The sequence below is a fragment of the Dasypus novemcinctus genome, chromosome 13, assembly GCF_030445035.2.
Source record: "Dasypus novemcinctus isolate mDasNov1 chromosome 13, mDasNov1.1.hap2, whole genome shotgun sequence".
NCBI classification, from domain to species: Eukaryota; Metazoa; Chordata; class Mammalia; order Cingulata; family Dasypodidae; genus Dasypus; species Dasypus novemcinctus.
In genome coordinates this window covers 69689040-69711256 of record NC_080685.1, presented here as the reverse complement: position 1 = coordinate 69711256, position 22217 = coordinate 69689040, and positions in this window count along the sequence as shown.

Genomic DNA, 22217 nt, shown 5'->3' with positions numbered 1-22217 from the left:
CTTTCCCTCATATCTTCTCCAACAGTTGTGGTTTTCTAATTTTTTTAATAGCCACCAGTCTAATAGGTGTAAGGTGAGATCTCATTGTAGTTTTGATTTGCATTTCCCTAATAGCTAATGATGCTGAGCATATTTTTATGTGCTTTTTAGCCATTTGTATTTTTTTCCTTGGAAAAGCATCTATTCAAACATCTTGCCCATTTTTAAAATGGGTTGTTTGTCTTTTTATTTTTGAGATGTATTTCTTTATATATGTTGAATATTATGCCATTATCAGATAAATGGTTACCAAATATTTTCTCCCATTAAGTAGGCTGCCTTTTCATTTTCTTGACAAACTCCTTTGAAGCACAAAAGTTTTAATTTTGAGGAGGTTCAATTTATATATATTTTTCTTTTGTTTCTTGTGCTTTGGGTGTAAAGTTTATGAAACCAGTTTCTACTATAAGATCTTGTAGATGTGTCCCTGCATTATCTTCTTAGAGCTTTATGGTCTTGGGTCTTATATATAGATGTTTGATCTATCTTGAGTTAAATTTCATAGTGAAATGGTGATCCTCTCTCATTCTTTTGGATATAGATATCCAGTTCTCTCAGTACCATTTGGTGAAGAACTGTTCACTCCCAGTTGAGTGGGATTGATGATCTTGGCTATTCACAGCTCCTTCCTCTTCAAATAAATTTCATAATTAGCTTTTCCAACTCAGTAAAACAATGCTGTTGTAATTTTTATTGGGTTGTATGAAATCTGTAAATCAGTTTGGATAAGACAGACATCTTAGTGATGTTTAGTCTTCCAGTCGATGAACATGGAATATTCTTTCATTTATTTAGGTCGTCTTTGATTTCCTTGAACAATGTAGTGTAGCTTTCTCTGTATAAGTCCTTTTCATGTTTAGTTAAGTTTATTTTCCAGATATTTGATTCTTTTAGTTGCTATGGTAATTGGAATTTTTTTCTTGATTTCCTACTCAGATTGCTCATTATTGGTGTACAGAAATGTTACTGATTTTTGCACGTTGATCTTAGGTACTGCCACTTTACTAAATTATTGATCAGTTCTAGAATCTCTGTTGTGGATTTTTCAGAGCTTTCTACATACAGGATCATGCCATCTCCAAATAGTGAAATATTTACTTCTTCCTTTCCAATTTGAGTGCCTTTTATTTCTTTTTCTTGCCTAAGTCCTTGAGCAACTACTTCTAAAACAATATTAAATAAGAATGATGACAGTGGGCATCCTTGTCTTGTTCCAGATCTTAAAGGGAAGTCTTTAGCATTTCACCATTGCATATGATGTTAGCAATGTATCTTTCATAGACACCCTTTATCATGCTGAGGATATTTCCTTCTACTCCTACTTTTAAAGTGTTTTTATCAAGAAAGGGTGTTGTATTTTGTCAAATGCTTTTTCTACATCAGTAGAGATGATTGTGCAATTTTTTTCTTTTGACATAATAATATGGTTTTTGTATTACTTTGATTGATTTTCTTATGTTGAACCATCCTTGCATACCAGTGATGAAACCAACTTTATGATGTCATTTAATTCATTTGAGGTGCTGTTGAATATGATTAGCAAGCACTTTGCTAAGGGTTTTTATCATCCAGTTTCATTAGAGAGATTGGTCTGTAGTTTTCTTTTCTTATGGCATCTTTATGTGGCTTTGGATTTAGGGTGATTTGGGCATCACTGAATGAGTTAGACAATGTTCCCTCCACTTCTATTTTTTGGAAGAATTTAAGCAGGATTGGTGTTAGTTCTTTCTGTAATGAGTGATAGAATTCATTTGTAAAGCCATCTTGTCCTGGGCATTTCTCACCATTTATGATTGGTCTATTGAGTTCTTCCATGTCTTCTTTGATCAATTCCTTTCTTTCTCTTTGCTTTGGGATTATTTTGCTGTTCTTTTCCTAGTTCCTCCAGATGTACAGGTAAGTTCTCAATTTTAGCTTTTTCTTATCTTTTTAATATAATTTAATACAATTTATTACATTATATTATAATATAATATAAATTTCCCTCTCAGCGCTGCTTTGCTGCATTGCATAGGTTTTGATATGTTGTGTTCTCATTTTCATTCATTTTAAGATAGTTACTAATTTCTTTTGCAATTTCTTCCCTGACTGTTTAAGTGTATATTGCTTAACTTCCATATCTTTTTTCCTATTCTGGTTCTCTGCCCCTTATTATTTTATAGTTTCATTCCTTTGTGGCCAGAGAAATTACTTTTTACAATTTCACTCTTGCTGAATCAAGTATAGTGACTTAGAGTTGATCATTTTATACATTTTCTTAAAATGATACTACAAATGAACTTAGAACTATTTAAAGATGACATGATATAATTATATATCCTAGTGAAAGATTAATTTGACAAGATTGAAATTCTAGTATCACATGAAAGAAATCTAAGGTTAAATAATCTAAAAGTATAAATGTGTACTGAAGCAAAAAATTAAAATTTTACTGCAAAATATTAAAAAAAAATTTTGTTGGACTTATTGTAAAGAAACAATTGCAGATAGCCCTTACTTGGCTCTCATTTTCTTATAATCATATTACCACACAATGTATAAATCAGAAGATGAAACATTTTGCTCAAAACTAATTAAATTCTCATTTCACTCACAACAAAGTCCACATTCACAATATTACCTCACAAAGCTACATGACCTAGCTCCATGTAGAGCCCATATTTAGTTCATTTATTTCCTATGCTGTAGTACATTTTATGCCTAAGTATTTATTGCTAGTTGTAAAGCATATGAATCAGGCTCCAGCCATCATTTCTTCGAACTTGCTGTTTCTTCTTCTTGGAATGATAATTCCCAGATAAGCTCATGGCATTATCCCATTATCTCAACTCTTCAAGGTTGCAAATGATCCCTTATCACAAAGGCCTTTTCTGATCACCATTATCACCCAGGCTACTATAATTATCTTATCACAAAGGCCTTTTATGATAAATAAATATCAATTCTTTAGGTCAGACACTTTTTCCTCTATCTTGCTTTTTTTTGCATCTTACATTTATGTTGAATGTAAAAATATAATATTTTATAGTTATTAGTTTCCATAAGCTTTATCTGTTTTCCCCACAAGTATTTAAGTTCCACAAGGGCAGGGAAGTACTGACTTTAACTCACTGATTTTAAATCTGTCGATCTCTATGTGTATGTGTGTGTGTATATATATATATATGTGTGTGTGTGTGTATACACACACACACACAACCAATATATGAATGTACTGCAATATGGCATTAATTCAGATAGAAAATATATAGTCTATATTTTTATTTTAACTTATGTATTTTATATTAACTTATATTTTATTTTAACTTAATTTCATGAGGGACTAATATAAGAATAACATATTTCCCCAAGTTATTAGTTTTCCTTGTTTTAATCTTATATATAATCACAAGTATTAGAATATATCTAATCAAAGTATTAATTTATGTTGTAGTGGAATGAAATAAAAATAGTTATTAAGATAAAAATATACCTTGCTTTTCCATTAAATATGATAATTTATATAGACACAAATATATTACTTGTGTTTACAAGTACATATGCATATATATACGCACACACAGAGGCAGAGTCTATAAATGACTAACTGAACCACTTCGATGATGAAGAAACACATAATTACATGTCTTCACTAAAATATATAACTCTGAATAGAAATGTAATTGTCTAGTACATTAAGTTCACATTTTATCTATAGCTTTATGGAATGATCAATATGAATTTGTATTGAAGACTTGGGACAAATATTCTGTGGAACTGAGTATTTATATATGCACACAAAGATATTCCAGATTGAGAATTACTTCAAGTTTACTGAAGTATGATTTAAGAATTAGTTAATGCTTCATATGCTTTTGCTTGATGTTAAGTGTTTTTTCTTTTCTTTTTTTCAATCAAATAAGAGTAAAGTAGAAATCTCAAACCTCTCAGGACAAGCCTGGATTATTCAGAATTCATGTTTTTGAGTGAATATAGTTTTGACATAGAGGTGCAAATTCAAATTAAATAGTCCAGGAGCAATAAGCTAAATAAAAGATATTTTACTTAGGTGAGCATATTTATAATAGGTAGTTTACATGTGTTTTGACTGAGGTAATTCCTGCCTGTGAGTTTTTCTAAATTGGCACCATGATTAATTTTTATTCAGTGTTAGCTGGTAAGGGCAAGTTCCTTTGGTTGTAAAACACATTGTTGTGTTTTATGAAATTAATTAGCCATTTACACTTGGTAAGGGTTTGAAACGGTTATACGTATGGAAGATTACCCAATACTATTTCCATCCTAGTGGAAAATATTATAAAGAGAGTAATAAAGAGTATTCATGCTTTTGGTTCATTGTATAGCAATAAATTTTAAGTGAATGAAAAAATAGAATAATGATCATGGTTTAAGACACTGCAATATTAATCATTTTAATATAGCAATCCAAAGTTAAATTTATTTATCCTATACTGAATAAATAAACCAAGTTTCTAAGGTTAAATTTGTAGCAGATCTTGGGAAATTGAGACATAAAAATTACAATTTTGTAAAATAAAATGTAATCTTCCCTCTTAAAATATATATTTAAAACTTACATTAGTCAAAGGCAGACGATGTGTGAAAATCTTTTGCAGCCACACATCCCAAAGAGGCTCAGAGACCTTCCTAAGTCAAAATTATACCATATTTTCCTATGTCAGAGATAAAATACACAACTGTTAGTATATAATAAAAATAGCAACCATAGAATTAATAGAAATAATAGCAGTTTACAATTATTGATTTTTTGGTATGTGCTAGTACAAGTATGTTGCCAAGATGAATTATCTGATTTAATTCTCACAACCTTATAGAAGTTAGTTCTACGGTAATAAACTATTTTATGCATCAAAAATTCATGTTTGTAAAACTCAAATACCTTACCACAAGTAGTATTTTCAATACAGTACCACCAGGAATTTTTTTATTCTTTAAAAACATGTTTTTATTAGACAGTAGTTTTGATAACATTTATTTCTTCCTATGTACCACCCTATTTTGTTATTTTTATTTTTTTTATAAAATTGTCTTTTCTTTTAAAGATACATAAATCACAAAAAGTGTTACATTAAAAAATATAAGAGGTTTCCACATAATCCACACCCCACCCCCACTCCTCCAAGATTTAAACTCAGTTTAGGGAGGATGGAGATGTTGAGTGATATAATTTTATACTTTAGAAAAAATGACCTGTATCTTATAATACATATGAAAAACTTTACTAAATCACTGATCTAACTTTCCATTGTAGCAAGCTAGCAAAAATAGGTAAAATAAAATGTAAATTATATAGAGGAAAAGATATGATGAAGAAAAATTAAGAAATCAAGATAAAAGCACAGGCTGCTAGGCAGTGCACCTTGGGATAGGGAGCCATCTTCCAGCAAAGCAGCAAGGTCCACGTGGAGCAAGTGCTCAACAGGATAATTGGTTGAGCAACAAACAAAAGCAGCTACTGAAACAACTGAAATTTGCACAATGCCTAGAAAAAAAAAAAAGGTGGACATGAGCAAAATTCATGTGAAGGTTATAAAGCCTTGGATAACAAAATGAGCAACAGAAATCCTTCCATTTGAAAATGATGTTGTGGTTATCGTTATATTCAACCAACTGGAGTGAAAAAATTCAGACTCAAAAATGCTGCAAATTGACCTTTTAAATTTTAATTTATTGAAGTATATCACTCACACATAAACATACATGAACAATAAGTGTGTAGTAATAGTTGTGAACGAACTTACATAACAAACATACATAGCATCATATAGGACTCTCATAGCTCACCCTATCACTAATACCTTGCGTTGTTGTTAAACATTTTAAACTAATGATAAAAGAGCACTGTCAAAATATTACTACTAACCAATGTATTTTCCCCCAACCCACCTCTATTTTTATTTTCTTTATATCATTTATATATGAACATACATAAACAATAAGTGTATAGTAAAAGTTGCAGAACAAACATGCATAACATTATACAGGGGTCCCTTACATCAATCCTCCACCAATACGTTGCATTGTCATGACATTTCTTACAGATTATGAAAGAATATTGTCAAAATCTTACTACTGATTATAGTCCTTATCTTACAGTTGGTGTATTTTCCCGCAACTCACCCTATTATAATTTTTAAAATATTTTTTATGACAGAATCTGTAAACTTATAAAACAATCATGCACTTGTGAAGAATTCCAAAACAACATCCATCTATCAACACACCACACTGTGGTGGAACATTTGTTACAGATAAAATAATACCATCTGATTGTCACCATATCCATAGTGTATATTTGGCACACTTTCTCCATACTGTCCCATTATCAATACAGTATATCTTTGATATAGATGCAAACATATTACATTATTACTGCTAACCACAGTCATTCACAGGTCACTCCAGTTGTATTTTCCCATGCTTCTCCACATTCCCAACACCTTGCTATAGTGATGTACATTTGCTTGCGGTCACCCCTCGGGCTGAAGTGTGGTTTGCTGGCCTGGCGGGGGAGCGGCCGCGGTAGGCCTAATTCCTAGCTGCTGCCCCCATAATAGGGTGGCTGGTCGGACTCACCGCCACCCCTGAAGGGAGCTTGGCATGGGCGCAGAGTGCCCTCGGGTCTCCCCTTCTCGGCAGCCACACTTCCGCGGCCGCCCCTCCTCCCAGATAGTGCTACACGATGCCTTATGAGGCAACACCCTTTTTCTTTCTCCCTTCACAGGCGCAGGACGGAAAATTCCAGTCTGCCTCCCCCCCCCCCCCCCCCCCGCCACAGCAACAGCCAGGCACAAGGCGGGAAACTCAAGTCTGCCCTCTACCCCAGCAACAGCAGCCACCAATCCCTAAACCCTGCCACTTCCCCCGGCAACAGCAACAGCCAATCCCGAATCACCACCCTTCCCCCTTCCAGTACCTCCCACCGACCTTTCTCCCCAGTAACTGCTTGCGGCAACCAATCAGAACATGTCATAAGCTTTGACCAATCAGCCTTCCCCAGCCCCTATAAAACTGTAGCCACTTCCTCAATAAAGTTGGACCTGCGTGTTTACCTCATCTCCGCGGTAGTTCTTCTGCCGTGCGCCCTCCAGTCCTGAGAGCCCCCGACAAGGGCCTGGCCTCCCTTGTCCCCAGTTCATCACCTGCTTCTCCGGGCGACCCCTTTGTCGCCGGCTTCTCCGGGCGACCCCGTCAGCTGAACCGCGCAACCCCTGTGAGACCGACCCCTCGTCTGCTGCCGGACCAACCCCTCGTCCCAAGCCGGACCGACCCCTCGTCCAAAGCTGGACCGACCCCTCGTCCGCAGCCAGACCCCACCGCCACCGACTGAGCAAGCCGCCACATTTGCTCTAACTCACAAAGGAGAGTTGCATCTGTACCATCAATCACAATTCTCATCTACCTCTTAGTTTACTGTGCTATTCAGTTCCTAGATTATTCTCTAGCATTCTGCCTATTGGAATCTACATCCCTAGACTACCATTTTCAACCACATCCCCATTTAAAAACTAGTTGTTACCCACTATTTGTTACCATCCACTCTAAACATTTCCACACATTTACATTAAAGCTAATTAAAACTTCTACATACATTAAACATCAGTAGTCCATCTCAGTCTTCCTCTTATCTCCTTTAATAATCCACCACCTACCACCAGATCTTGAAGATATTGTCCTACAATTTCTTCTAGAAGCTTTATGGTTCTTGCTTTTATTTTTAGGTTTTTGATTAATTTTGAATTAATTTTTGCATAAGGTGTGAGATAGGGGTCCTCTTTCCTTCATTTGGCTATGGTTATCAAGTTTTTTCAGCACCATTTGTTGAATGGACTGTTCTGTCTCGGTTGTGTGGGTTTGATAAGCTAGCCAAAAATCATTTGATCATACCTGTGAGGGTCTGTTTCTGGACCATCAGTTTGGTTCCACCAGTCTATGTGTCTGCCTTTATGCCAGTACCATGCTGTTTTTGCCACTATAGCTAGAGAATAAATTTAAAGTCAGGAGATGAGAGTTCACTTTTCCTTTTTAAGATGTTTCTGGGTATTCAGAACCCCTTACTCTTTCAAATAAATTTGATAATTTGTTTTAAATTTTAAAAAATTGATAGCAAAAATTTTTATTGGGATTGCTTTGAATCTATATGTCAATTTGAATAGACTTTACATCTTAATGATATTTAGTCTTCCAATCCATGAGCATGGAATGTTCTTCTAGTTATTTAGGGCTTTTATGATTTCTTTTAACATTGATTTGCAGTTTTCTGAATACAAGTGCTTTATATCATTGGTTAAGTTTATTTCTATTTGAGTTTTATCTGTCATTTTTTATTTTCCCCACTCTTTTGACACTTTTGGTTACTTTTATTGATACAATCTTCATTTCCAGACTCCCAGGCCTTTCTTTCCTGTCTTTTCTTTTCAAGCTCTAGCACACCCTTTAGTATTTCCTGAAAATCTCATCTCTTGCTAAGAAATTCTCTCAGTTTCTGTTTATCTGTGAATATCCTAATCTCGCCCTCATTTCTGAAAGACAATCTTGCTGTATGTAAGATTCTTGGCCAGAAGTTTTCCTCTTGTAGTATCTTAAATATATCATACCACTATCTTCTTGCCTCCATGGTTTCTGGTGAGAAATCAGCACTTAATCTTATTGGATATCCCTTATATGTTATGCATTGCTTTTCTCTTGCTGTTCTCAGGATTCTCTCTTTGTCTTTGGCATTTAACATTCTGATGAGTATGTGTCTCAGAGTTGGTCTATTCATATATTTTTTTAGATGGGTGTATGTTGTGCTTCTTGGACATAAGTATCTATGTTCTTCAATAAGGTTGGGAAATTTTCTGCTGATATTTCTTCAAATATTCCTTCTGCCCCTTTTCCTTTCTCTTCTCCTTCTGGGACAACCATAACATGTATGCTTGTACATCTTTTCTGTCTTTAAGTTCCCTGAGGCCTTATTCATTTTTTTTCCATTCTTTTATTTATCAGTTCTTTCGTATTTTCACTTTCAGAGGCCATTTATTCAAGCTCACCAATCCTTTCTTCTGCCTCCTCAAATCTGCAAATATATGATTCCAATGTTTTTTTAAAATTTCATTTACTGTGACATTCATTCCCATTAGAGCTGCTACTTTTCTATATTTGCTTTCAAATTCTTCTTTATGCTTTTCCACTATCTTCTTAATATCCTTATTCTCTCTTTTGTTTAAAGATTTATTTTATTTTATTTCTCCCCCCCCCCCATTGTCTGCTCTCTGTGTCCATTTGCTGTGTCTTCTTCTGTGTCTTCTTGTATTCTTGTTAGGCAGCTCTATGAACTGATCCTGGGACCTTCTGCAGTGGGAGAGAGGCAGTTACTCTCTTGCACCACCTCAGCCCCCCTGTTCTGCTATGTCTTCTTACTTTCACTCCTCTGTGTCTCTTGTTGTGTCATCTTGCTATACCAGTTCTCCGCATCAGCCAGCACTCCTGCATGGGTCAGTTTTCCAGCATGTGGTGACATTCCCATGCAGGGAGGCACTCCTGCACTTGTCTGCATTCCCACAAGGGCTGGCACACCACATGGGCCAGCTCACCATGTAGGTCAGCCTGTCCTCACCAGGAGTCCCCGGGCATTGAACCCTGGACCTCCTATATGATAGATGAGATTCCTATTGTTTCAACCACATCTACTTCCCAATATCCTTAATCTCTTTAGTGACCTCATTGAGTTTATTAAGGAGATTTGTTTGAACATCTATGATTAGTTGTCTCAACTCCTTTATGTTCTCTGGAAGCTTATCTTGTTCCTTTTACTGGACCATATCTTCCTGTTTCTTGGTATGCATTGTAATTTTTTGTTTGTGTCTTGGCATCTAGCTTACCAGAGTATTTATTCTGGGTGCAGGTTTTCTCTTTAGTTTAGGGCTTCCTGCCCTTTCTCCCTTACTGGTTGTGCAGTAGGAGCCAAGAATGTAGTTGGTGCTATAAGCTGTGGAGGCTCATGCTACCCTCATTTCCCCAGGGACCAATGAAGCTTCTCCCAACTTTCTCCTTTGCCAGGATAGGATAGAGTCACATGTGTGTGGAGTAATCCAAGTCATGCAGACCTCTACTGTAGTTGTCAAGAGAGACTGATGAGGCTTCATACCACTTTCTTCCCTGCCTAGGGCAGGGATGGAGCAGGTGTGGGCAGCAATCTATGCAGTGCTGGTCGAAGATGACCACAGTTGCCCCAGAAGATTTTCTGTTATTCAGTCTGTGCCAGCCAAAGGTACCTGCAGTTACCTGGATAGGCTGTAGCCTACCAGCCTGCTCCCTGCCAAAGATGGAGCTGAAGCCTAGGCTAAGGCTGGAGGTCAATCTTGGCAAAAGAAACTGGTTCCTACCATCACTGTGATTTTTGGTCCTGGCTTACCCTCAGGCTGGGGGTGGAGTCAAAATAGCAGCCACCATCCTCTTTCTTACTTGGACAGATTCATACTATAGCTGTACTTAGGGTTATATCATAGCGAGCTGAGTCTACTAATCAGTAGCCCAAATCAGTGGCCAACTGTCTCCTCCTCCCCTGGTTTTGGGAAATGGATCTTCCAATTCCAGCCACAGAATAGCTGGATGCCAAAGCAGGACTATCACTGGTCTCTGCAGCTGGCCAGTAATTTTCTGGAGAGGCTGGCACAGGTCCCCTCAGCTTCTTCCCTCCCAGAAGTGGGGTTGTGGCTTAGGCTAGACCTGCAATCTGATCTGGATAGAAAGAAGTCAGTCCCTACCAGCACTGTGATTTTCAATCTGCCCCCTTCCCCTAGTGCCAAGTATGGAGTTAAAATGGCAGCTACAGGCCTCTTTCTGACTTGGACAGGCTCAAACTTTGGCTGTTCTCAGGATTATACTTTAGCTCGCTGAATTTACTCATCAGTAGCTGAAGTTGGTGCTCAACTGTCTCTTCCTCCCCCATTTTTGGGAAGTGGAGCTTTCAATTCCAGCCACAGAACTGCAGGTTCATAGGCTATATGTATATGTTTAAATGAAACAAAAACTGCCAAAGAGATTTCCCAAATTACAGGAAATATATATACTCCTTCTAGTGTAACTTGTGTTTAGTTGCTATATGATGTCAACAACTTTTAGTATTGCCAGTTTAATATTTTTCATTCTAGTGGGTATATATTTGTATCTCATTTTGTTTTTTTAATGGTAACTACCTGATGACTAATGCTATTCAGTACCTTTGAAAATATCTATGGGCAATTTGGATATATTTTCATGTGCAAGGTATGATTAACTCCCTTGTCCATTTTTCAAATGATTTTATATCTTTTTCTGTTGATTTGTAAAAGGTAATTTATGTTTTCACATGAGTCTTTTTCATTTATGTGCATTGAAATTATCTGGGAATTGTCTACCTATGATATAAGTGATGTTGGGTGAACAAAGGTCTTGATTTTATTGTAGTTCAATTTATCTTTTTTATTTCCTTTATTATTGTATCTTTTTGTGTCCTGTTTAAGATTTTCTTACTTACTGCAAGATATTATTTTATGTTATTATCTAGTTTTATTTTACACATTGAACTGTCACTTTATATTTTATATTTTTCTTCTTTTGTGGGTTTTCCATTCTTCAAAAACTGGTTATTATTATTAAGTCATGGGCATTGTTCATAAAACAATTAGACAGAATTTGTGGTTCTGACATCTTCTTCCTAGTGCATTCTTCCTTCAAAGAAGAAGTCAGGAAACTAATATCAGGATAGTAGCAGTCCCATAGCACTTATTCTAGTTAGAGACTAAGAAAAGGTGAAATCATGTTTCGTCCTTGAGTGTCAATGATCAATTTATGCTTCCTCCATCTCAATGTAGACTTCTCAGAGTTCTAATCAATAATTTGGCAAGTTTACAACTTCTTGATTTCCAAATGTACCCCTAAAAGTCTTAGACTATCAGGGAAATCTCTCCTCAGCTTCTCATCCTCTTGCTACTGCTTTCACTTTTGGAATCAGCAATCACCTAAGGGGGAAAAGGAGCCCCAACCACCTAGAGCACCTCCAATCCAACATGGTAGTCTTACAAAATTTCACACTGCCTTTGCAGCTTTCCATTGCATTCAAACATAATTATTGTATTTTGTTGAGATTTTTAAATCATAGGTGGAATTTAAATTCTCAGAGGTAGAGTTGGTATCAAACAAGTTAGTGAAACATTGCCAGAAACAGAACACCACAGATAAGATCAATTATGTTTTGTGATTTTAAGAATTGCCTCCTTTTGGTGGGGTCACCTCAGCTTGCTGAGGTTTCTTAACGATGATGAGGACATTACTTTTCTTTTCACATAACAGAATCTTTGACTTTAAAACTCATGAGCTATTCTTTGAAGCAAAAGCAAAAAAACAAGTGGACAACAAGAAAAAAACACCAAAAACTGTCCTTCAGAGTTAAAGCTTAGAAAAAGTATTTAGGGTATATTTGCAAGGAGTGTAAAGAATAGAACATGCAAAGCAAAACACATTCACAGATTATACCCTAATAAAAAGACAAACCTAGAATAGAAGGACTTAATCTCTTGAGTTTGAAGAAAAAATCATGGAAAAAATCATTAACTGTAACATTAATATTAATTCAATAACCAATGATTCATAAATAATTCATTTCACCATCTCATCTATATTTCACTGACATGAAGAAATAGAAATGTATGGTTTGTAATAAATAAATTATGGGTATGCTTTATGTTTAATATATGTAACCTTGATTTAATATAAGTTCTTGGAGATTCAATATGCTGATTTTTTAACTTTTTTCTAACTTTCTGTGACCAAAAGTTAATTCTGATAACTCTTTAATGTGTTTTTCTTGATAGGACCTAGAGACTATAAATTTATGATTAAATTTTGAAAAATTTTCTAGTCAGATGGTTACTTTTTTTTTCAGGTGAAACATATTCCTCATTGTTTCCTTTAAAACAGGATTCAATTTTTATGATATGGTTCTGTCTAGATACCTAAATAAATAAAGTTACCTACCTATAAAAACAACTACAGTTTATCATTGTTGAATAAGACAAGAACTGACTTTGCAATACATAGATTCTTACTGTCATCATTTTCAGTCAAAGAAAAAAGAAGAGAGATCACAATGAGGGGATTTGAGAGGGGGAGAAGTCAAAGTTGAAGAGTTAAAGAGAGTTACAAGGACAAAGAGAAAAAGTGAGGCAGACACAAACCAAGTATTCTAAAGTGGAGAAGTGAAGATTTAGTTAAGTTGACTAAATGTTGTATTTCAGTTTTGTTATGATCTGAAGTGCCAAATTTGTCTCCTCTTTTTACATGCAATTGATTTATTTTTGCTCTGCTCTCTTCTTTATTTTCCTTTAGTGGCAGCATATGTTTTTCTTTATTTTTAATTATTTTTGTTATTGTTTGTTAGTTATGTTTTTGCATTGTAATCTTAGTGGGGAGGGAGGCAGTGGGGTTATTCTGTACTGCTTTTAACTGAGGCCATGGAGGAATGAGGAAAAGGATACCAATACCCTCTGAGTGATAACTTGTTTGGATTAAGGAAAATTTCCCTTTAGACAGACAATGGAAGGTCATATGTTATCCATGATTAGCCCAGACACTTCCAGAAGCATACAAATCATTTGAAACTGTTGTAAATTAATCTTGCAAGCCACTGTGTCTATAAGGGAGGTTGCATATTTGTTAGAAAGTAACAAACCAGAAAATAGAGTAGCATGTTTTTTTAAAATAACCTATTTATTATTCATTCATGTATTTATTTATTTAAATGCCTTATACATGTACTTGGTACATTCCTTTATTATAAACGTTATCCTTATGATGAAATTTCAAAAACAATATTATTTTTAATTCTGATTTGTCTGACCAATGAAATGTGAGTAGATGTGGTCTGTGTCATGTTGGGGCAAATGGTTAAGAACAGTGCACAATTCACACATTTTGAATAGGCCAATATCACCCATATTTATATTGCAATTATTTTCAGAAAATTATGCAAAATAAAACCAAAAATACATGAAATTCAGATAACTTATCCAAAAATATATCCTGCTTAATAAAATGTTAATAATATTGGTAAGTGGGAGATTTCATTCCAAAACAAGTTTACATGATACCATTTTATCTTTTTTAAAATAGGAGCAACAATTAAAACTGCCTTTGTATTTCAGTCACACTGGAAAAAATAAATAAATAGAGAATTAATAGAAATTATACCATCATGACATTTGGAAATGAATTATAACTATGTTTATATAATTAATTTAAATTTTAAGAGAAACAAAATAAACTTTTTAAAGATAAGAAAATCATACCAAGGAAGAAAATTACTTTAACTTTTTCTAAGCAGTCAAAACTTATCAAATTCTTTTTGCACCCCTATATTTTCATTCTAGGCACTAGGTATTAGGTATCTAAAAGCTTTTCAATTTTCTTTTTTTAAGTGCTTTTTTTAAAATAATGTACTTCTACCAACACTGTAAGAAAGATAATCTGAATATAGTTAGTATTGAATGAAGATAAAGAGAGATACATAACTTGCAAGTTATTTCCCTTTTATCATTCAAAATGAAGCTTATTTAAAAGCAAAAAAATGTTCAAAATACAATGCTTTTGAAAATACTTACTAGATTAATAATATTACCAATAAGTTTTGTTTTACTTTTTAAAAAATTTTGACCCTTGATACTACAAATTCTAATATTCCCAAGTAAGCGTTTTGCCAAGTTATTCACCAATTGTATAATCTTACAAGAACATATAATAATATATCTATATGAATAGGCTGTATTATTATACATTGTATTAATGTCTTTGCCCATATTATATATTTATTGTACATACAGACGAACAATATAGGAACTGATTGAATTTGAGAAATACACCTTTTCCTAGAGCTCTTAAATTCACCAATGGTACATATATTATTGTTGACATGATTAAGATATCATGTGATACATATAGAAAATTATAACATTATGGAAGTAATGAACACATCATCTCCATTTATTGTGTGATTTTTTTTTAAAAGTTTGCATCAATCTTGAAATAACTACAAAAGAATGCTCTAATTCTGGCTAGGAATCATAATGAAAGAATATCTTATCTCCAGGGGCACTGAAATAATTTCATGACTATAGGACCAAAAATTTCTCCAAATAGCAATTATATGCAACATACTACATCGTGTCCAAGGTTTATGCAAGAACCCTTTTTCCTACTGCATTGAAATCAAACAGATTATTTAAGAAACAAAATTTCTCCACACTCTTTAAATCAGATTTCAATTTAAACTCATTCTAAGCTAATCAATAACTTTGAGATCACTGCTTTTGGAGAGAGTTGATGATGAAAATCATATCATTTAAAGAGAAATGTTTTAAGTTGCCTTTGTAAAATAATAAATTTATTTGTAAAGAGGTTTTCGATTACAGAAAAGTTACATTGAAAGTATAGGGGATTCCCATATACCCCACTCCTTCCCTCTTCCACATCCTCCCCTATTAATAACATCTAACATTTGTCTAGTACGTTTGTTACTATTAATAAATAACTTTCATGCATTGCAACTGTATCAGTCAGCCAATTGGCTGCTGATGCAAAATACCAGCATTTGTTGACTTTTATAAAGGGTATTTATTTGGGGTAGAAACTTACAGTTACCAGGCCATAAAGCATAAGTTACTTCCCTCACGTGTTGGAGCAAGATAACTGCTGATGTTGGCCAGAGTTCAGTCTTCCTGGGTTCCTCTCTTCCTGAGGCTTATTTCTCTCTAGGCTCAGCTGCCCTGCTCTCTCCACAAGGTGAGCAGCAGACTCTCAGGAAAACAGCTCTGTCTCTCTCCCCACGGCTAGATTATCTCCAGACTCAGATGCTCTGCTCCTCAGTGAGCTTACTTCCCCAGCTCCAGGTCAAAACTCCAAAATCCTTGTACTGCCAAGCAGTTTCTCTGTGAGTCCTCGAGGGCCCACCAAGGGGGCAGGGATACAATATCCTACTGATGTGACCCAATCAAATTTATTTAATCAAGTAAAAGTAAAGTTTCTGAATCCAATACACTCAATGCGCTTTTCAGGGGAAAAGACCAAACATAACATACTGGGTTACAAACATAATCTGATATTTCTTTTTGGAATTAATCAGTAATATCAAACTGCTACACCAATGTCTATAGTTTGCATTGTCATTTACACTTAATTCCAGTGCCTTAAAAATGCCCTATTTTCCACCTGTTATTCCCACCCCTTCCTCTCAGAACCTCTGGCAACCACTATTTTTATAAAAATATTACATTGTTAATAAGTTTACTTTGTCCATGGTTTCATTCCTCCCCCCTCCCCCCCCCCCCCCGCCCAAATATGTTTGCTCATTCCTCAACCTTGAGGATTTGGGAATGTTGATGCCTGTTCTCTTCAGACTGAGAGGGAGCTCAGATCTTATGGGGTAATGGTTAGAACTGTCTTGCTTGCAGTTGTAGATACTCTCTATTTTGGGGGATGTGTGTTGCCCATCATCATTATTTTGCTTATTGTCCTGGGCTCTAAGTTGCCTTGAATTTCAAAACTCAGTCACAAACCTTAACAATAAATATGGTCTAAGAAGTTTATCTGGGTACTCCAAAAGGCAATGCATTTTTCATTTCTTCTTTAAATCAGTATATTTATTTTACTAGTCAATGTAAGATGTAGAAGGTGTCTGCCTACAATATATTTGCAATGATTTGGTAAAGAATGGTTGATGGATTGATATTTCTAGAATTGTTTCCTAGAACTGGAAGAAAGCACATATGTAAAATATATAAATCTTTTTTCAGGGTTTACAAGTTAAAACCAGTTGAAGCTTTTCCACATCTTGCCTAATGTTTAAATACCTGTGTGATGACACATTGAGGTTAGAGTTTTCAATGAAACAGTGCTGTGGGTATCTGAAAGCACTTGTATTGATTTTATCACTAGGTAGCTGCTATGTGACAACTGATGGATTGTAGGGACCACAGTTCATTAACTTACTATGCCTGTCTTGTCAGTAGACTTTTAAAGTCTCCTTATTTTTAAATACATACTTTATATTTACTAGAAAAGCACAATTTTATTTTACCAATATACTTTATGCTCAAGAAACCAATGATGTTAATTACACAGAGTAGATTTAAATAATATGTATTAATGTCTCTTGGTGTGTTTTAGTATTTAACTTTAGCCAATAATACTAAATAGGTGTTGATTTTGTAAAAGAGACAGATGCATTGCTATTTTTTCTCTTGAATACTTAGTTCTTAATAAATCATCTTTTAATAAATAGTTTTGCTGGACATGGGTGAATAGTTGGCTGTTGTGTGAATGACATGGCTCACAATGCTAAATCTACCTCCTCATTAACCCCCTACACTATCAATAGAATCTGTAAAACAAGATATTTTATAAAAATATAACTCATGAAAGAATTCTATATACCTAAGAGAGCTGAAGAAACCTTTTTAAGTCATATCATTATTGGAAGGTTTTGAAAACCTTAAGGGTCTGTTTGAGTGGAGAGTGATTTGTTCTATCAGATAGGTAACAGCTAGATAGCTTTTTTTGGAGTAGCCAAAATTTAGACATGAGGAAACCTGAACTGAGATCATAACTCTGCAATATACTGGCTAAATTTCAGTCTTTCTAAGCCCCAGTTTCTTTTTCTGTAAAATAAGCATAATGATAATTGGTGTGTTGTGAAAGTTAGATTAGTCTAATAGAACATAGAATAGATTATCAGACTATGTGATCTAGCATTTTATAGACCTCAGCTTTAGGTAAAACTAATTTGAGCACTTGGTATAATTGACAGATATCAAAATAGGATTAGACAGGCAGAAAAAGATCTGGTCTAAGTTACAGTGACAAAGGTAGAGCTCCAGAAAAACCTGAAACAAGTTTTGATGTTTTTTTCTTAACAACACACACTTTTCTCAGTCAGCTGAATGATTAAATGGATCTCCACAAAAACCCTATGTTCCTCTGAACATTAAAACCAAAACAGAGCAAAAACATTAAGGTTGTTATCATTTTCAAATTTTACAAATAATCCTAATGGTTGAGGAGGCACCATATAATGGCATTTAGATAAACATTTTATTAGGGAATCTGATGCACCCAGAGTCAGACTTATGTAAAAATAAGTGTAATAAAAGCCCAGGATCAACAAAAAAAATCAATTTTTAATGCAGTGTGAACATTTTAAGTAGATGGTATTATAAATGATTTGACTTGCATAAGGGTTCAAGATCACCTCAGTCATATACTGAAAATTGGCTCTAGCTATTGGTTGGATTGCTTTGGGTCTCTACCCTTGGACATTTCATCCCTTACTTAACAATATTAGGACAACAATATAAAAATAAAGCCAGAAGATTCAAACCTTCTCAAGGCTTACCAGTGGAAGTTGCCTATCATTTCTGCTACATACTTTGTATGAAAGCAAGTCATAAGACCAAACCAGATTCAAAGAATAGTAAAATAAATTCTAAATCCTGATAAGGGAAATGCTAAAGGGGCAAACATACAGGATGGAAAGAATTGGTGGCAATATTTTACAATCTACAACGCCTTGTCCCACGCACAATTCTGGTGATCTATCTGTTATGGAATGTCTGTACCTTGAAACACTAATACCTTTACTTTGATCATTGTGAACTTCCATTCATATTTCAAGATTCAGCTTATGTGTCTAATTTTTCAGCATGTCTTCATGATGTCTCTTGCTTCCATCAAAATTGAGGTAGACCTTCATCTGATATCTTTTAGCACCTGTGCATGTGTCTGTCTTATCTTATTTGCATGTTTACTGTATTGGAATAAAATTATATTTTTTAAATATCAAATATTTCAAACATAATGAAAGTATAATGACATATTAAAAACCCTTCACTAGCTTTATAATGCATTATCACACTTAAGCCAATATCAAGCCTTACAAAATCTTAACACTTTTTCATATTTCTTCAGAAGTTTATCAGAAATAAAGAAATATCTTTGCAAATGGAGTTGACATACTTGGTGTAAACTTTCCTGTCCGCTTTTCATAAAAATAATGACTGTTAAACTATATTATTATGTCCATGCAAGTTATATATCAGTTTCAATATTTAAAAGCCAAAAAAACTGGCAACATAGCAAATGCATTCTTCTACAATGATATTTTATTAAATGATATTATGCTTGAGAAGTTAAATGTGGATGATTGAATCTGCTTAATAATTTTAACTATTCTTTAATAATATATTATGTGAATATGTCACTATTTTTAGTAGGCTTGAAATTGGCAGACTTTTTCCTCCCTAGATTTTATCATTGTAAGAAAAGTGTTGAGTTTAGCATTCACAGGAAGGAGAAGTTGGATCAGGGAAATAGAAACTAAAACTAGCCTCATGGTTTCTAAAAGCTCTGGTGCCAAGTTTGAAAGTGGTGCAAAGTTTGAAGGTGGGGCCAAGTTTGAAAGTAGCACCAAGTTTGAAGGTGACACCAAGTTTGAAAGTGGTGCCAACTCCTTATACAGGTAAAAAAAAAAAATACTAAGTGGAGGAGTTCTAATGTAAGTCTGAAAATTCATGCCAAGTTTGAAATTGGCACCAACTACCAAGTTGCCAGAATATGGGGAATGGGAGTGGTAACTAAGAGTGGGAACCCATGTAAGTTAGTCAGACCTCTTGAATAGGCTGTCACCTCGGAAGTGCCCAATGAATGGGGAACAGGAAAGGGACCTGTGTGTTAAGCTTAGGGTATAAATGTTGTTGTGTCTTGTTGCTTGGCAGACAATTTTATTCAGGTCATGTGCACGTTCCTGCAAGATCATGAATAAATTCTTTTCTTCTCCACTATCGGGTGAGCATTCATTCTCTTTTAGGTACAGCTTTCTTTCTAACAATTTTTGGGGGCTCATCTGGGATCTGAAGCTTTGGACGATAACCCCCAGGGTGAATGAGAGGAATGCATGCCTTGCTGATTGAGTGGTCTTGGACTCTGACATTGGGACCTGCCTCTAACAGCTGGAAGGACCTGAGATCAGATGCTTAGATCTGTCAATTGTGGATGAGAAAAGGGGAAGGGAAATCCTTCTGCTCATTGAGCAGGCAACTCTGTGTATGGACCAAGGTAAGAAAAAGGATTATTAAGTATTACCTTGGTGGTCAGGAAATTCTGATGAGTCTGAGGTTGGTTGTGTGTGTATGACATGTGGCATATAAAGTGAAGAGAGTGCAGAGTCCCAATTTGTGCTTCTCTTCTCCTGCAAGGGTAAGGGACAGAGAAAGATGAAGCAAAAGGATCTGGGAGGAAGAAACCAAGACAAGGTTCTGAAAGGGGGATAGGATCAGTTGGCTGGCCAGGAAAAGACTAAAGGGGATAGCTGTAGGGTTTCCCAGGGACAATCCTCCAGATAGTCCACTAGGGAAAATGTTGAAACATTGGACCAATAATGTTTGGACAAAGGGAAAGGACAAAAATATTTTAATACCTCCAAATGGTAATATTAAATTGAAAAATGAAAATTCTTAAAAGAGCTCTTTTCAAATGGCTAAAACTTAAATAAGCACTTATATTGATAGAGAATGGAAATCTTTGAAATGCCTAAATTGAGATGAATAGTTTTTTTTTCTTTTCACAGAACAGAATGGGGGATATGAGACTTGAGTAGAAAAAGAAAGAAGTAAAAGGTTTGTGGGAATGCTGACTAAATTTGATGTTTGTTTAAAGGATTGTGTTTTTTTCCTAAGATGAGGTAGCTAGCTGGTTTCCATAAAATCAGAATGGAAATATGTAGGACAAAACTTGAATGCATATGGCAAGTTGCAGAAGTTATTGCAAAAGGTTGCATCAAGTAAGGGAATGTGTTTTGTGAAGGCAGAATTTTTCTTGAGATAAAGCAAACTATTGTCTACATGGTTATAGATAGTTATAAGAAGTCTGTAGAAGCATTGTTAAACCAAAATATTTGAATGGTTAATTCCAAGAAGTCATTATTAAATAGAAATGGAATTGATTTTAATAACAAACAATAACTTTATAACAGGAAAAATTGTCAGAGGCCACCTCTATCTGCATATTCAAGTGGTGGTAAAGGAAGATAATTTTTATTCCATTGGGCATCTGTATTGCTGAAGTAAAATTCTTGGTAATTAATGTTGTCATGGTAAAGGTGTAGAAGTAAAAAGCAAACTACTAAAAAGTTGAATTCATTTGGTATGTTATACATTGCATTAGAAGTGTTTAAAAAAATGCATAAAAATCTCAAGAGATAGACTTTAGCACTGTCAAGCTCTTTTGTAGATTCAAACAAGGTCTTCAATACACTGCAATTTTCCTCTCCATTTGAGTTATTGGCTAGGTTGGTCACTGACCCCTACAACAATAAAAATATCTACTACATATCTGATTGTGTTCCTGAAGTCAAGGGAGATTATGTTACAGACTCTTGCAGCAGCTAGTGATGACTCAAAAGGACCACAAATACAATGGATATTGCTTCCTAACTGGCACTGTTTCATGGCTCTGAAGGGCAATATGCACCAGGCTATGGAATACTGGAGCCTACCTTCCTATCTTCTCTCTAGGATTAACAGTGCTGCAGCATGCTGGCTGTGTGAAGGACAAGCTAAGTGGAGCAGTGATTTTCAGAGTGCTGAGTAGAACTTAAACATAATTAGCATTATGGCCTGCTCCCATGTACAGACAACTTGAATCATGTTGCAAACCTAAAGCTTAGATCTATTAATTGCAACTCAAAAAGAAACTTATGCATTGGTCAGTATTAAGCATATACCTATATCTCCCCTATTCTAGATATATGCTTGATGATCATGGTGATATCTTTTCCAGATCATATGCTGAGGGATATTGAACATGCTAAAAGGCCCTACTAAACTTCACTTTCTAAGTAGTTAATGAGAATGCTTAATTCAAGTCTTCTTCCTAGCCCTTATTCCAAAACTTGACCTATTCATAATTTGGATGAGCTAGCAAGCCCTTAAACTTTGATAATTGTGTAGGTGTGTTTATTTCACATGAAGTCAGCTGCCCAAGGATGTTCCAGCTTACCATAAGCACCTGATAGGTCATACAAGTGACAGTCATCGGATAGCCTGAAATACCTCTTCAAGAAACAAAGCTAAGTAGTTTCTATGTCAAAG